A 10,295-nucleotide genomic window follows, 5' to 3' on the forward strand; every position below is an offset into this window, starting at 1 on the left:
ACTAAATGATCGTGCAGATCAACGTTGCATTTGTGTTGGTTTGATGAGTATGAAATGATGTTTTACAACCCAGGGTATATATACAATATACGCTGCATTATAAAGTTCGTCGAGGAGGCGCAAAACGTGTCATTATCATCATCATCATCCCAGGGACTGACGACCATAGACGGTATGAAATTACAATTAAATCAATACCACTAGCTGCTAACAGATGTTGAAATTCATCAACAGGGACAGTTGAAAATGTGTGCCCCGACCGGGACTCGAACCCGGGATCTCCTGCTTACATGGCAGACGCTCTATCCATCTGAGCCACCGAGCACACAGGGGATAGTGCGACTGCAGGGACTTACCGCCGGCACGCTCCGCGTGAGACCCACATTCTCAAAATGGCTCTGAGCACTATGGGACTTAACATCTGAGTTCATCAGTCCCCTAGAACTTAGAACTACTTAGACCTAACTGACCTAAGGACATCACACACATCCATGCCCGAGGCAGGATTCGAGCCTGCGACCGTAGCGGTCGCGCGGTTCCAGACTGAAGCGCCTAGAACCGCTCGGCCACACCGGCCGGCCCCACATTCTCAACTTATAGTAGACACACGACATTCGTAGTACCCCTGCCATTATACCCATTACCTGCGGCAGACAATCCACCGTGTCCCGTAAGAGTTCAGGCAATTCGTGTGCATCCGCGCTGAAGAAGGTCATCAACCGGTTAGCCTTAACGATATGAAGATGGCATCTGTTTTTTCGGACATGTCCGAAAGAACAGACGCCACCTTCATACCATAGACGGTATGTCATCGACGCAAAAGGTAAATAATGTGGAGAAACTTTAAGCTTAGCCCACGCCATTCTCGGCCACTTCGTCTCTCAGAACAGTATGCCACCACCTGTGTTTGCCTTGCCAAGCAAATTTGAGACAGTCTGAGCACCCAGCTAGGTTCGCCATTGCAAGTTATTAACATGCCCATGGAGACTGCAGTACTGCGCAACATAATATAAATAACGGTTCAGTTCAACGTGTACGTCTATATAGACGTTTGCCCTCCCTCCGACGATTTACGAAGTCACTGGATGAGGAACGCACGCTCGGATTGGAGAATTGTGGAGGAAGGCACTGACCATATCCTTTCCAAAGCGACCGTAACGCCGATCGCTTTGATTGTTTACTGAAATCAAGGAAAATCTAAGTCTGGATGTGTGGAGTAGGATTTGAATACCGCTCCACTGGAAAGAGATGTCAGTTTGCTGGTCCGCCTCTATTTGCGATGTCGGTAACGCACGCTTGTTTGGTGGCGCCAAGTTCGTAGGTACTTGGGCCGAACACTGATGCAGAAACAAATTGTAGTATGCAGTAGTTATCCGGCAAAGAGAGAGGAGGTGGTGGGTGGTAAGGTTGCTCATCAGTAGATTTCACGTAAGGTCCTGGGTTACGACTACGCAGTTTCCCATGGAGAGAGGGTTTCACTGGAGTAGACGTGCGGCCGCGTGCCGCCACGCAACGCTTCGCGCACAGCGCGCTGCCCGGCGTAATTTACTGGCGGCGCACATGAAGCAGCTGCCGCCTCGCAGGTGCGTGCGCCAAAGCTATAAGGCTCTCGTCCCTCCTCCTCCTCCTCCTCCTCCTCCCAAACATTTTTAGTGAAGTCAAAACCTCTCGCTGTTAAGGTGCTGGCAGGCCAGTGATTAATGCTTCTCGTCCCAGTCGTGAACATCGCCCTAAAAATTATCTGGGTTCTTATCCCTGCCCCACGCCCCCTCCCCCATCCCACAAATACATTTTACGCTTCATCGGGTATCTCAAGGCCTTGCTAAATGTATTATACAGGGTGGTCCACTGATCGTGACCGGGCCAAATATCTCACGAAATAAGCGTCAAACGAAAAAACTACAAAGAACAAAACTTGTCTAGCTTGAAGGGGGAAACCAGATGGCGCTATGGTTGGCTCGCCAGATGGCGGTGCCATATTCAAAAGGATATCAACTGCGTTTTTTTAAATAGGAACCCCCATTTTTTATTACATATTCGTGTAGTACGTAAAGAAATATGAATGTTTCAGTTGGACCACTTTTTTCGCTTTGTGATAGATGGCGCTGTAATAGTCACAAACATATGGCTTACAATTTTAGATTAACAGTTGGTAACATGTAGGTTTATTAAATTAAAATGCAGAACGTAGGTACGTTTGAACATTTTACTTCGGTTGTTCCAATGTGATACATGTACCTTTGTGAACTTATTATTTCTGAGAACGAATGCTGTTACAGCGTGATTACCTGTAAATACCACCTTAATGCAATAAATGCTCAAAAAGATGTCCGTCAACCTCAATGCATTTGGCAATACGTATAACGACATTCCTCTCAACAGCGAGTAGTTCGCCTTCCGTAATGTTCGCACATGCATTGAAAATGCGCTGACGCATGTTGTTAGGCGTTGTCGGTGGATCACGATAGCAAATATTTTTCAACTTTTCCCACAGAAAGAAATCCGGGGACGTCAGATCCGGTGAACGTGCGGGCCATGGTAAGGTGCTTCGACGACCAATCCACCTGTCATGAAATATGCTATTCAATATAGCTTCAACCGCACGCGAGCTATGTGCCGGACATCCACCATGTCGGAAGTACATCGCCATTCTGTCACGCAGTGAAACATCTTGTAGTAACATCGGTAGAACATTACGCAGGAAATCAGCATACATTGCACCATTTAGATTGCCATCGATAAAATGGGGGCCAATTATTCTTCCTCCCATAATGCCGCACCATACATTAACCCGCCAAGGTCGCTGATGTTCCATTTGCCGCAGTCATCGTGCATTTGCCGTTGCCCAGTAATGCATATTATGCCGGTTTACGTTACCGCTGTTGGTGAATGCCGCTTCGTCGCTAAATAGAACGCGTTCAAAAAGTATGTTTCGTCCCGTAATTTCTCTTGTGCCCAGTGGCAGAACTGTACACGACGTTCAAAGTCGTCGCCATATAATTTCTGCCGCATAGAAATATAGTACGGGTGCAATCGATGTTGATGTAGCATTCTCAATACCGACGTTTCTGAGATTCCCGATTCTCGCGCAGATTGTCTGCTACTGACGTGCGGATTAGCTGGACAGCAGCTGAAACACCTACTTGGGCATCATCAGCCGGCCGCGGTGGCCGTGCGGTTCTAGGCGCTGCAGTCCGGAACCGCGGGACTGCTACGGACGCAGGTTCGAATCCTGCCTCGGGCATGGATGTGTGTGATGTCCTTAGGTTAGTTAGGTTTAAGTAGTTCTAAGTTTTAGGGGACTGATGACCTAAGGTGTTAAGTCCCATAGTGCTCAGAGCCATTTGAACCATTTTTGGGCACCATCATTTGTTCCAGGTCGTGGTTGACGTTTCACATGTGGCTGAACACTTCCTGTTTCCTTAAATAACGTAACTATCCGGCGGACGGTCCGGACACTTGGATGATATCGTCCAGGATACAGAGCAGCATACATAGCACACGCCCATTGGCCATTTTGATCACAATAGCCATACATCAACACGATATTGACTTTTTCCGCAATTGGTAAACGGTTCATTTTAACACGGGTAATGTATCACGAAGCAAATACCGTCTGCACTGGCGGAATGTTACGTGATACCACGTACTTATACGTTTGTGAGTATTACAGCGCCATCTATCACAAAGCGAAAAAAGTGATCCAACTAAAACATTCATATTCCTTTGCATACTACACGAATATGTAATAAGAATGGGGGTTCCTATTATTTTAAAAACGCAGTTGATATCCGTTTGACCTATGGCTGCGCCATCTAGCGGGACAACCATAGCGCCATCTGGTTTTCCCCTTCAAGCTAGACGAGGTTCGTTCTTTGTAGTTTTTTCGTTTGATGCTTATTTCGTGAGATATTTGGCCCCGTCACTATCAATGGACCACCCTGTATATAGTCGGTTCAAAAAGTTCGGGGCAGTTTATAATAATAATAATAATAATAATAATAATAATAATAATATCCTACATCTACACGATTACTCTGCGGTCCACACGTAAGTGTTTGGCAGAGAGTTTATAGAATCCTTGCTGCGCTTTCTTTGTTGTACAATGCGATGAAACACTCACGTACCGAACATACATCACAACTTCTCTCGGAAGTAGTATCAAAAAATAACAACTCCTTAAACAAATTCTTTCCACTACTTTGCTATTGATATGCTGGCAAGCCTTAAGATGGTATAAAAGGAAGCCAACCTGTACAAATCTATATTGACAATTAATGTACAAGTTTATCCGTAAGTACCTCCATAGTTTCGGAAGACGACTGCGCGAAACTCGCAAGACATCCGGAAAAACGACACACATCAGTGGATGGAGCATCTGACCGAGTTTCGATTCATAATACGGGCCGTGTCATGGTTGCACTATGGGGCAGACATGGCAGAACGTGCAGACAAATCGTTGTTTCGTTTTATCGCGTCGAATTAGTTCGCACCTGCAGACAGGCAACTCAATAAACAGATTTCCAAAGCAGGCTGCTGCCGTGGCTTCTGGCAAATTCATGTCAGCGGCTTCACTGACGTTTGACGCGTCATAAACGTTGCCCACATTGAGAACTTCTAATGTGATTTACGAACTCGGATAGACGCTCTATCCCCTGATATGTGCCTTTTTGCTGTACGTCCTGTAGTATCCTCGCAGCCTCTTCTGAAACCTCGTAGATCCGTACGAAAAACCCTACAGTATCAGGTGAAAAACAGAAACAAAATAAAAAGTGTAAAGCAGAAAAACAACCATATTTTAACAGAAACAAATCTAAACCCAAGGAAGATGAGACATGTATGTCGAAACTGGTTCTGGCAAACAGAAAAAGGAACACGCTGTTCTGCAGACGGATATGTTAAAGAGAAAAACATAATTACCTCACAAATAGGGTGTCAAAATCGCCAACAGTAGCTTCCAAACCAGCTATATGATGACCCTAACGTGTAGTGGTATGGGAGTATTTTTCTCCGATTTTCGTGCCTCAACAGCTATTGGCATGTAGGAGTCCAGGCATCGAGGCCTGGTGCTGCCTGTCTAAACCGCACGCTACCTCCACTGCTTTCACGTCAGAGCGTTCCTGACATACCCTTGTTAACGCCACGTCCCATGCCGAGCTCAGTTGGAAACCGCTGTTCCGGTTGATAAGATCGTCGCGCGTTCTTATACCCAAAGCCTCTTTAACAACTGAATCCCAGAACCCGTTGGCGCGGCACGGCACTCTTGTCTATTCAGAAACAAACATGCGGTCTTCGCTGATGCTGTGTTCTGCCACTGCAGGCTTGTCTGTTTGGACGAGGCTCACCTTCAATAACAAAAAAAGTTTCCCTAATGTTCTAAACAGCGGCGTGAGATGCCTCGCTGCATCTGGCTGATGTTGTTCTGCACGTTATGTGTTGTAACTATACACAGCATATTCTTAGGCAGAGATTGCAGACCAGCTCATCATTTGCCTAGACGAGCGTGGAAAACCGCCAGAAGCCGCACTCAAGCTGGCTAGTGTATAGACCAGCTGTCGATCCGCCGTGCGGTTTCCGTCTGGACGTGGCTCACCTATAGTGATGTGTGCTATGTTACAGGAGCAGGTCCCACACTGTGTTCGAGTAATCTGCTTTAAACCGTAAAACTCTCCACAACATCGTGGCTGACATGAAACGTCCCATATTAAACTATGGCCGAGTGAAAGCTTGAAACTCGACGACTGTCCCGGTGGTTTCCCGTGAGGGTAAGCAAGCGCGAACACAGGCTTTATCCTCTAGTTTGCGCTCGCGCCACAGTTAGGCAGGCATAACTCTTAATAGCCACTTGCCACAGTACTCTGCGCTTCGCTGTTAACACAACCAGCTCTTTAAGAGCCGTCGGGACATGTAATGAGAAACAATATACATTACCACATCGACTGCGAGTTGATGATCCTGCCAAGTGATCTGCAGGCTCCTCTGCGACACAACAACTAGACGCCTTACGTTCTTATTCTACTGCGCACACGTCAAGAAACGAATTTCTTCCAAGTCGTGGAAATCTATGTTAGGGTTGACGGGTAGTAATACGTACAGAACCCACTGTCTCCACTATCAAAACCCGGGTTGTCCTATTTCGTGGTCCACCTCGCGCTGAAAGAACAGCTCGCATGTGCAAGTCGTATAATGTTAGCTTGCAAAGCAGGGAAGTGAAACAGATCTGGATCGAACTTGTTCATCGAATTAACGGGGCGCCACGAATTCCTCTCCTGTGCTAACCTCTTCATCTCAGAGTACCACTTACAACCTACGTTCTCAATTATCTGCTGGATGTATTCCAATCTCTGTCTCGCTCAACGTTTTTGCCCTCTACAGCTCACTCTAGTACCATGGAAGTCATTCCCTCATGTCTTAAAAGATGTCCTATCACCTGTCCCTTCCCCTTATCAGTGTTTTCCACATGTTCCTTTCCTCTCCGATTCTTCGCAGAACCTCCTCATTCCTTACCTTATCATTCCACCTAATTTTCTACATTCGTTTGTAGCACCACATCTCAAATGCTTCGATTCTCTTCTGTTTCGCTTTTCCCACATTCAATGTTTCACTACCATACAATGCTGTACTCCAGACGTACATTCTCAGAAATTTCTTCCTCAAATTAAGGCCGATATTTGATATTAGTAGACTTCTCTTAGCCAGGAATGTCCTTTTCGCCATTGCTAGTCTGCTTCTGGTGTCCTCCTTGCTCTGTCCGTCTTTCGTTATTTTACTGCCTAGGTAGCAGAATTCCCTAACTTCATCTACTTCGTGACCATCAATTCTGATGTTAAGTTTCCCGCTGTTCTCATTTCTACTACTTTTCATCGTAACGCGTACTGATATATTGGCTCCTATCTCAGGCTGTTTTGTTTAGAGTGTAATGGCTGGAGAAGTAGCTCAAAATGCGTCTAACAGGAGCAGACAAATTATGCAGACGACGTTTTCTGAAAACTCTCACTCTGAATTTGACTCTGATGATTCGTATGTACCTGACGAAAACGGTACAACACGACACAGGCTCAGACATATCTGAAAATCAACTGGATTACAATCTTTCGTACGGAAATACTGCAACTATTACTTTTAAAGTCGATCAGCATCACCCAACTGAAGAAAAGATCAATTTCAGTTCTTATGATAATGTGTCACATACGATGAACACTAAATGTGACCCTGCAGATTCACCACAAGTTGTTACTTCCTCAGTTAGTTTATCTCAGAATTACAGAAGTGACTCCGCTCGTTATTTCTGTATAGCTAAAATATTGTACAAGACTAATAGAAGTCTGTTTGAGACTAATGGATATTAATTTTGAAATTGAATAAAAAATTAAAATTTTCGAATTTCAGTACCTCGTTCATATTAAATTATCAAATAAATCCCAATATTCAAGAATAGCTTAACTTACATCACAAAAAAGCGACATTCGTGCCACGGGTGGATATTCCAACTCCTGCCCGACTCCGAGGTAGATGTACCCCAGAATGCACCGTAAAACCATGTTCCCATATAAGGTTTAATCTTACGTTAGACGTTTAGAACAAAAAGTAGAGTATTAAAGTTAGTGAGTGTAAATGCCTTGAGGGAGGCAAGCAAATTACCCAGACTGTATTGCCCCTTAATTGACAATGAGAGCACTTTAATCACTTTCAACAAACTGTTCACGTAATTTCGCACCTTTTCGAAACGTCTTCTCACTGACACCTTCCTGAAAACAACGAAAATAATGGAAAAGCTTATCACTCCCTGAATGTTCGTTGTTCATGCGGTAAAACTCCATTAGCGTATGAGTGAATAATTTGAAACTAAATCGTCCAACATAATTGGGCTTCGTATCTTCGACCATAAGGATCTCACACCCTTAAAGTCAAATAACTAAAACATTAATTCATTTGTAAAGTAATCCGACGGTCATGTTTTTTGAAACGTGCGAGTTCAGTTCTTTGAACAGTCGTGGTGAGAGGCTACTGGTACCCAAGCTAACAGGAATATCAGCGCTAAGTGTTCCACGCGCACCCTGAACCACACGGCGGAGACAGACGCGGTGGAATGAGGCTACTGGCTGGAGCGTCAAGTGGTGTTCCGCGGCTTGCACCTTTTTCCAGGCCACACCATGCGATATCACCTGCAGTCTGTCACTCGCCTCGTCACCCCATACAGGAGCGATTTTCCAAGCAAGTGCAGTCAGAATTACGCACGTCACTATGTCGAGAAGATCTGCTACGCAGGCCGTTGTGGCCGAGCGGTTCTAGGCGCTTCAGTACGGAACCGCACTGCTGCTACGCTCGCAGGTTCGAATCCTGCCTCGGGCATTGACGTGCGTGATGTCCTTAGGTTAGTTAGGTTTAAGTAGTTCTAAGTCTAGCGGACTGATGACCTCAGACGTCAAGTCACATACTGCTTAGAGCTATCTGAACCATTATGAGTTCTGCTACGGAAAATGGGCTGCTATGTTTAACAGCAGTTGCAATCGATTTTCGTATCCCCATGAATCCTTACAAAACATAATTTTAAAACAGATGAGAATTATAAGTTATTAAATTTCTTTTAAAACCCTTTGCTTGGGAACTGTAGGTTACTTTATAGAATATATTACGTTTTCCACTGACGCCAAATGGGTTGTGTGCGTCGTCTTTCCAGGATGACAATACAATTCATTTCACGTTTATTGCTCCTCAATTCGTTTTTTATTCGTTAGTCTTACTGTTTAACTGTTAGTATTTACGCCTAAATAATTTAATCCATAGCCGGCCGGTGTGACCGTGCGGTTCTAAGCGCTTCAGTTTGGAACCGCGTGACCGCTACGGTCGCAGGTTCGAATTCTGCCTCGGGCGTGGATGTGTGTGATGTCCTTAGGTTAGTTAGGTTTAAGTAGTTCTAAGTTCTAGGGGACTGATGACCTGAGAAGTTCAGTCCCATAGTGCTCAGAGCCATTTAATTTAATCCATGTCAATAGCAGCACTGATTACCGTAACTCCTGTTATAAATTGTATGAAGGAAAATTACAGTACGTGAAATGAGAAGGAACTTGAATTCAACTGTATAATAGATATTCCTTGAACATTTACATCAAAACGTCCTTCTTAACGTTACAATAGGTACGTATGCCGTTCTGTTTAAAAGTTAAAAACTTTAATAATGCGTATAATTATTTTAAAAAATCACACAAAATCGTAAAATGGAACCTATTGCATCGCGAAGTATTACTATGAACCTCCGATCACTTCTACTTCTATAGCCCAAGCTTCAAACTGTCAGCCGGGCGCGGTGGCCGAGCGGTTCTAAGCGCTTCAGTCTGGAACCACGCAGCTGCTGCGGTCGCAGGTTCGAATCCTGCCCGGGCATGGATGCGTGTGCTGTCCTTAGGTTTAAGTAGTTCTAAGTCTAGGGGACTGATGACCTCAGATGTTAAGTCCCATAGTGCTTAGAGCCATTTGAACCATTTCAAACTGTCAGTCACTTCAAAATCGGAGTGTGTTTTTCGTATTACTTCCTAATGTAAATGGCAACTGCAGCTTCCACTTCACTTCTAAGAGTAGTTCATGGTCCCTGGACACCTATAAATTCTAACGTAAATTTTTTACTCCATGTTGGCAAAGCGAAACGAAAAAGGTGCACAATCACACTTGACAACTAGAGAAACTAATCGCTGCCCTATTGCCACTCACCGCTACCAAACAGCGAGGCAGCGATACTGCGTGAACGAATCGCATGTGATCCATCAGAATACCTGGGATTTCCATGCTACCAACGATGAGCGGCCCATCGCTGCGATTTGGCCACACGCGTGCGATCTACGACGCCGTCGGTCTCCCTTGCGATCCGTCGCTCGTCTGTGGGAGCGCTTTACGAGGACGCCATAGCTGCGACACTGCTGCAGGCGCGAATCACAGAGTGTGGCCCGAAAATCAGCTGTACCAGTGTGACGATAAGCACCGTGCAGCCGTGTGTGGAGCAGATAACAGCCGGACGCAGCGGTGGCTCCTCTGCAGAGGCTTCCCTCCCCGGTGTCGGCCAACTGTCTTCCCTTTTGTTATCGAGCGCTGCCGCCCCAGCGGATCTTTCCTCCGATCCCCCTGGGTCGCTAAAGACTGCCCGCAGTATTACGTTGCACGCGGGAGGCGCCAGCTGCCGTTCGCGTCCTGTACCCCACGCAGCCTCCGCGGCTTGCTTCGCCGAGTGACGACCTTAACGTCCCATCCACTAATATCCAAGTACAGAGAGTGACGGGAGGCGGCACTATAGTAAATGGTCT

The 10,295-nt window shown here is 45.6% G+C and overlaps 1 non-coding gene across 1 annotated transcript; it reads right to left on the reverse strand.

Moving 5' to 3' along the window:
• Positions 1–251: 251 nt before the first annotated feature.
• Trnat-ugu lies at positions 252–326 on the reverse strand. The gene has a single exon. It is a non-coding gene; the product is annotated as a tRNA-Thr (tRNA).
• Positions 327–10,295: the final 9,969 nt, after the last annotated feature.

This window comes from Schistocerca americana, chromosome 8, assembly GCF_021461395.2.
Source record: "Schistocerca americana isolate TAMUIC-IGC-003095 chromosome 8, iqSchAmer2.1, whole genome shotgun sequence".
Lineage (NCBI taxonomy): Eukaryota > Metazoa > Arthropoda > Insecta > Orthoptera > Acrididae > Schistocerca > Schistocerca americana.